At 39.0% G+C, this 7,856-nt stretch overlaps 1 pseudogene; it reads left to right on the top strand.

The window, feature by feature from the left end:
* Nucleotides 1–1,783: 1,783 nt before the first annotated feature.
* Nucleotides 1,784–3,525, top strand: LOC116895949 (annotated as a pseudogene).
* The last annotated feature ends 4,331 nt before the right edge of the window (nt 3,526–7,856 follow it).

Raw genomic sequence — 7,856 nt, forward strand, 5'->3', positions numbered from 1 at the left:
ACCCCAAAATTCCACCAGAGAACTCCTAAACCTGATAACCAAACTTCAGCAACGTACCTGGATATAACTCAAACAAATCAGTAGCCTTATTCTACTCAATAGATAAACAGGCTGAGATTAAAATCAGGGAAATAACACCCTTTGCAATAGCCACAAATAAAACAAAATACCTCAGTGTGACTCTAAGCAAGAAAGTGAAAGATCTGTACATCAAGAACTTCATGTGTCAGAAGAAAGACATCAAAAAAGATCTCACAAGACAGAAAGATTTCCCATGCTCATGGCTTGGCAAGATTAATGTAGTAAAAATGTCCCTCTTGCCTAAAGCAATCTAAAGATTCAATGCAATTCCCATCACAATTCCTAATCAATTCTTCATAGAATTAGAAAGAGGAATTTTCAAGTTCATCTGGAAAAGAAAAAATCCAGGATTCCAGAAATTATTCTCAACAATAAAAGAACTTCTGAAGGAACCACCATCCCTGACCTCAAGCTGTATTACAGAGCAATCATGATAAAAACTGCATATATTGGTACAGAGACAGGCAGGTAGATCAGTGTAATAGAATTGAAGACCAAGAAATGAACCCACTCATCTATGGTTACTTAATAATTGACAAAGTATCTGAAACTCTCCAGTGGAAAAAAAGAGCATATTCAACAAATGGTGCTTGTTCAACTGGAGGTCAGCAAATAGAAGAATGCATATTGACCCATTCTTATCTCCTTATACAAAGGTTAAGTACAAGTGGATCAAAGACCACTGCATAAAAGTCAACAAAATAAAACTATTAGAAGGGAAAGTGGAGAAGAGCCTTGAACACAAAGGCACAGTGGAAATTTTTCTGAACAGATCAAAAAGTGGGTTCTGTTCTAAAATCAAGAATCAATAAGTGGGACCCCATAAAATTGCAAATTTTCTGAAAGAAAAAGGACACTGTCAATAGGACATAAATGCAATCAACAGATTGTGGAAATGTTTTTACCAAACCTATATCCAATAGAGGGCTAATGTCTAATATATACAAAGAACTCAAGAAGTTAAGACTTCAGAGACTCAAATAACCTTATAATAAATAAGGAACAGGGCTAAACAAAAAATTCTCAGCTGAGGAATATCGAATGTCTGAGAAGCACCTACAGAAATGTTCAACATCCTTAGTCAGCAGAGAAATGCAAATCAAAACAGTGCTGAGATTCTACCTCACATCAGTCAGAATGGCCAAAATCAGAAACTCAGATGACAGCAGATGCTGGCAAGGATAGAGGAATAGGGACAATCCTCCACTGTTGGTGGGATTGTAAGATGGTACAACCACTCTGGAAATCAGTCTGGAGGTTCCTCAGAAAATAAGACATAGTTCTACCTGAAGTCCCAGCTAAACTACTCCTGGGTATATATACCCAAAACTTCCTCCAACATCTCACAAAGATACATGTTCCACTATGTTCATAGCAGCCTTATTTATAGTAGGCAGAGACTGGAAAGAACCCAGATGCCCTTCAACAGAGGAATGGATACAGAAATTTTTGTGCATTTACATAATGGATTACTACTCAGATATTGAAAACAATGACTACATATAATTCTTAGGCAAATTAATGCAACTAGAAAATATAATCCTGAGTGAGGAAACCCAGGCACAAAAGAACACACATGGTATGCACTCACTGATACATGAATATTATCCCAAAAGCTTAGATTACCTAAGAAAAAATTCACACATCATATAAAGTCCAAGAATAAGGAAAACTAAAATGTGGATTCTTCATTCCACCTTAGATGGGAGAACAAAATACTCATGGAAGGTAATACAGGGACAAGTGGAGCATTGACTGAAGAAATGGTCATCCAGAGACTGTCCCACCTTGGGATCCATCTCATATGTAGCCACCAAACCCAGTTACTATTGCTGATGCCAGGAAGTGCTTGCTAATAGGAGCCAGATATGGGTGTCTCCTGAGAGGCTCTTCTAGATCCCTATTGATACAGATGATGGTTGCAGCTAACCATTAGACTGAACAAGAGCACTCTGATGGATGAGGTAGAGAAAAGACTGAAGGAGCTGAAGGGTTTTGCCACACCATAGGAAAAACAACAACATCAACCAACCAAACCCCACCAGAGATCCCTGGGACTAAACCACCAACCAATATGTACACATGAAGGGACCCATGACTGGAGCCACATATGTAGCAGAAGATGGCATTGTCCAGCATCAATAGGAAGAAAAGCTCTTGCTCCTTTGAAGGTTTGTTTCTTCAATGTAAGGTAATGCCAGGGTTTTGAGGTTGGAGTGGGTGGCAGTGGAAGCATCCTCAGAGAAGAAGGAAGGGTAGGGGGAAGGGTGATTTGGGGGAAAGGGATAACATTCAAAATGTAAATTCATAAAATATTCAGGAAAAATAAAATTAAAATTAAAAAATAGAAATTAGAGAATAAAAATATAAAGGACACTGAGTCTTGATATGATATTGCAAAATCAACCCATAGCATTTTTAAGAGAATACCACTGAATTCTTCAAATTACAAATATATTAATATAGTGTAGTCATATATTCTATAAGAATGGAAATGACATTACATTATATATGAAGACAGCCGAGCCTAAATTTGGCAACACCATTCTGGTGTTTGGGGAAAGTACAAAGTAATAAACAATGTATGATTCTTTAACTGACATCATTGAATCTGAAACATGAATTTAAAAAATTCAGGGATTCATTAGCCATCCTCTCTGGGCTTCTCTCCTCTGTCACCACTTTCCCATATCCTGTTCTTGGCTACTGACCAGAGTCTTGAATCAGATCATATGTGCTGGCCTCTGGACCACCTGAACCCAGATTTCTGACCTTTCAAAACACTTAATTAGATCTTTGCATCAGTTTCTGTTAGAGCCAATGAACTACCTGCCAAGTATAGGATAGAGATCATACCCAGATCCCCCTTAGCTCCAATAATGGTGAAGTGAAAATCTACACAAAGAATGTGAGTCAGTTGGTGAAAGCACATGAGTTGAAGGAACACAATAGATACATCACAGGTATAGCATCCCAAGAGCTGCTGTCAGGTTACTTGCCTGGTAAACTGCAAGGCCTGTGTCTACAGTCAGAAGAATGGTATCTGGAAGCACACCATGATGTTCTGCAGTATTAAGTGCGACATCTCTCTTGTGAAGAGGTCCTCGTTCAAGTTCAAGTTTGGGGAGCAAAGCACAGCTTGTCTCTGTTTGTTACTTTGAGTTGAAAAATGACTGGTGGGAGAGCATTCACACTAAGTTCCAAGGTTCTCAGCTTTGATTGACACTCCAACAATATTTGACTCAATGCAGGCTCATGTGATTAAATGCAGAGTGTTTTCTGCCTGCATCATAGGTGAATGAGAAGCCAGCCAGAACGTGCTGGGGCACAAAGAAACTTTTTGGTCAGTTGATCTTTGAGTTTGGTGGCAGGAGTACCAGAATCTGGGTTCATGACACCATGGTTGGCCATGACAGCCTCAAAAATCATGCAAGATTCAACTGAGAAAACAGAGTTCCTGGCACTGCTGAGTGTGCAGTTCATCTCAAAGAATGACATTAGAGCTGCTGCCCATAATTTCTGACCATTACTTTTTAGCTGTGATGACCATGGTTGTTTGGTCTTGGGTCTGAGATAGACATCCCAAAACAGAGCATCCATGGGGTACTTCTATAATATGAAAAAGAAGGGCAAAGCACTGACTTGGAGACAATATATCAGAGCAGCATTCCTCAAAAGTGTATTTATGAGACGTATACACAAGGTTGTCAAATATTTTGCACTACTCACATTGATAGAGTCATGACAATTTGGAATTTCAAGACCCTACATTTCCGTCCCCTGAAAATTGTGAATCCAATGTGCACATTTGACATCTAGCACAAAGAACGTTACTAAACACACTGTGCAATTAGCATGATGGTGAGGATCATCGGTCCATGGAAATACAGTCACACTAACCACCGACTAGATGTGTTCATGTGAATATTTTTGTTGTAGTGTTTGTTTTAAAGACAACGGTGGTTTGGGTTTTTTTTCTTTTGTTTGTTTCATTTCATTTGTTTCGATTTTGATAATTTATTCAATTTTTACCAAAGCTTCTCTTTAAGTAGTTTATAATGGAAGATTGTCACACTAATTGAAAAGGTAAGGAAATTATGAATACCATCTGCTAAAATAAAAAGATAAAGAAAAATAAGAAAAAGAAAAATGTTGAGTTTGGAAAAATTAGAAACAATACCCCTATTCTATCACTTCAAAAGTAAAATTTGACTGGGATCTCTAAAATATGATCCAGAATGAAAGGTTTTGCTCCCCTTTGGCAGTTGGGAAAGCATTTGGCGTGCTCATCTGGCACAGTCTCTAGCCTGTATTAGTAAAGTTGCTAACACAGGAAGAGCAGCATTTGGTGCATGTTGGTAACCATTCTAATCTATTTGTAAAATATGCTATGCGGCATTGTTTTCTAAACAGAGGAAAATGGAGCTTTGGCATGCATCCTCCATCAGAGTATGATCAAAAGAACTTCTCTTTTTTTCAAATATCAGTATTTTTATTATTTATAACAATCATTATATTATATTTATATTATTGCTTTTGTTCTTTGGAGACAAGGTTTCTCTAACAGTCTTGGCTGTCCTGAAACTCAGTTTGTAAACTAGGCTAGCCTCAACTCAGAGATCCACCTGCCTCTGCTTTCTGAGTGCTGGGATTAAAAGTGTGTGCTACCACCATCTGCCCATATTTTTATTCTTTTTTGTTTTTTCTTTTTCCCTATCTTTATTAAATTGGGTATTTCTTATTTACATTTCAAATGTTATTCCCTTTCTAGGTTTCCAAGCCAATATACCCCTACCCCCTCCCCCTCCCTAAAGTGATCCCAGGAGTTACAATAATGAAGTCTACAGCCAAGCACCTGTGCTTTGCAGTTCAATTTTTACTTTGGCTAAGACTCACTCAAGGACTCAATGTTTATTCATTCCAACAGGTACATTAGATTAACATTAAATAACATCTTGCCTTTCACGTTAAATTCAACAGCTACCATGCTACCCTCACTAACAAAAGCACCAACCAGCCCTGTATGTTGTGCCCCATCACATTAACACTGTGACTCAATCTGGTCCTTTCAGCACAATTGATCTCTGATCTCTTCCTTCCTATATAAATTATGTATGCAGATTTTACTTCTTTTAGCATTTCTGAAAGTCAAGTCAAAATATTCTTCCGTTATTTTTAACCAACATAATATAGGTGAAAGCAGCATGCTACAGCCATTAGACAACCTGTGCTCTTAGTCTGACTCCATACGTCTAAGAAGGACACACAAAAAGATTTCCAGATCAATTATTCACTAGTATGCCCATGCCATTCATGTGAAACATTTATTCCCTTCAGTGGCCCCTAATGAGGACATCAGAGGGCTTTGGATCTATCCCACTAATATTTGAAACATGACTGGCACCAGGGAGTACAGAAGTTGATATGACCAATGAGTATGAATTTAGGGAGAAAAATATGTTCCTATTCCTCCCCCCCCCTTCCAATGATCAGGTTACTAACATCTTTTTAGTTGAATTTCAGGATGATTTACCTGGTTACAACAAATTAATAATTAAATTGAAAAGACATACTGCCATAATGGGGTAGATAGCTTGTGTTTTAGTAATCACAGCTGAGAGTTTATACTTTTATATTGTATGATTTATATATTTGCATCTAACTGTTTCTGTCTTGCAGATAAGAACATAGAGTTTAAGACATGCAGTGATCAACTAATTCATTCAGCTAAGAAAAACCAGGATTCTAATGTCCAGTTGAAAATATGAACAAGTATAAATGAAAAAGCTTTTACTTAATTAACTAATTAATATCCCAAACATTGCTCCCTTCACAAAGTTCCTCCTACCATCCCCCTTCCCTTCTCCATTGAAAGTCCCCCACTGCAACCTCCACTCATATCCCCTCTCTGCAGGATTAGGTGCATTCTTACCCACTGGGGCCAGGCAGTGCAGCCCTGTTGGGGAACAAATTCTACAGTCAAGCTCTAGCTTTAGGAACAGCCCCCCTCTACTTGTTGGGGAACCTCATGAAGACTGAGCTGCATATCTGCTGCAGATGTGCTGGGGGTCTTGGTCAATCCCCTTTATGCTCTTTGGTTGGTGGCTCAATCTCTGAGAACCCCAAGGTTCCAGGTTAGTTGAGTCAGTTGGTCTTCCCATAGAGTTCCTTTCCCCTACAGGGCCTTCTCCAACTCTTCCATAAAAGTCCCCAAACTCTGTCCAATGTATGACTGTATGTATCTTCATCTGTTTCAGTCAGCTGCTGGGTAGATCCTATCAGAGGACAGTTATGATCGGCTCCTGTCTGCAAACATAACATTATTATTATTATTATTATTATTATTATTATTATTATTATTATTAATTATTAATTGCCATTATTATCATTATTAACTTTATTATTTTATAGTCCAGTTGTTGCCCCCCCCTCCTGGTCTGACCTCCAACAATTCTTTATCCCATTCCTCTTCTCCCTGTCTTCAAGAGGGTGCTACCCTGTAAAGTTTCCCTACTCCCTGGGGCATCAAGTCTCTCAAGGGTTAGGTGCTTCTCCCACTGATGCCAGACAAGGCAATCATCTGTCAGGGGCCTAGGTTCAACTACTATTTGCTGCCTGACTGATTGTTCAGTGTCTGAGAGATCTCAGGGACCGGGGTGAGTTTAGACTGCTGGTCTTTCTATGGGATAACCTTCCTCAGCTTCTTCCAGACTTACCCTAATTCAACCACAGAGGTCCCCAACTTCGATCCAATTGTTGACTGTAAGTATCTATACCTGTCTCAGTCAGTTGTTTCTTCGGCCTCTCAGAGGACAGCCATACTACGCTCCTGTCTATAAGCACACCATAGCATCATCAAGAGTCTCTGTCCTTGGAGTCTTCCCCTGAGATGGATACCAAGTTGGGCAATCACTGGACTGCCTTTCCCTCAGCCTCTTCCCCAGTTTTGTCCTTCCAGTTATTTTAGAGAGGACCAATTCTAGGCCAGGGTTTTTGACTGAGAGATGGCAAGCTCATTTCTCCACTTGATGCCCTACCTTTCTACTAGAGGTGGACTCTACTACCCCATTGTTGGGCATTCCATCTAAGGTCCCTCCCCTTGAGTCATGAGAGTCTCTCACCTCCCAGCTCTCATAACCTAGTATTATTAATAGCGTCAGAGATTAGTGCTTGATCATTGGATGGATCTCAAGTTGGGCCAGTTATCGGTTGGCCATTCCTTCAGTCTCTGCTCTATGTTTGTCCCTGTATTTAAAAATAAACCTCTTTAAGAAGAAGCAACAGACTGTAGAGTCAGTGCCAGGCATTAGATCTTTAGATGTTTCACTAACACAGCTGTAAAGTGCAGGCTCAGCTATTTCTTTGACACTTGCAATTTCTCCTGGATTTGAGACTTCCACTCTGTCTCTTTCTCTACCTCTGTGTCTGCCTGTCTCTGCTTCTCTCTTTGTGTCTCTGTCTCTGTCTCTGTCTATTCTCTCTCTCTCTCTCTCTCTCTCTCTCTCTCTCTGCAAATACTTAAATATTTAAAACCTTGGGACATAGCAAATATAAAGAAAAAGCAGAAAGGATGAAGAACAATCAAGTGGTTAAAATCATAAAAAGATTATTTATGTTACTAAGAAATGTGCAAAGACTTGAGCTCACACATCAAGTACCTTAGAAGAAGAGATAACTAGATATATATAAAAAGTGCAAAAGTAAAATAATATTGTTATTATTGCATTAATGGATTAAATATCTTCATCCTTTATGTGGGACTATTATGAAGCAAA

The sequence above is a fragment of the Rattus rattus genome, chromosome 3 (assembly GCF_011064425.1).
Source record: "Rattus rattus isolate New Zealand chromosome 3, Rrattus_CSIRO_v1, whole genome shotgun sequence".
In the NCBI taxonomy this organism is placed as follows: domain Eukaryota; kingdom Metazoa; phylum Chordata; class Mammalia; order Rodentia; family Muridae; genus Rattus; species Rattus rattus.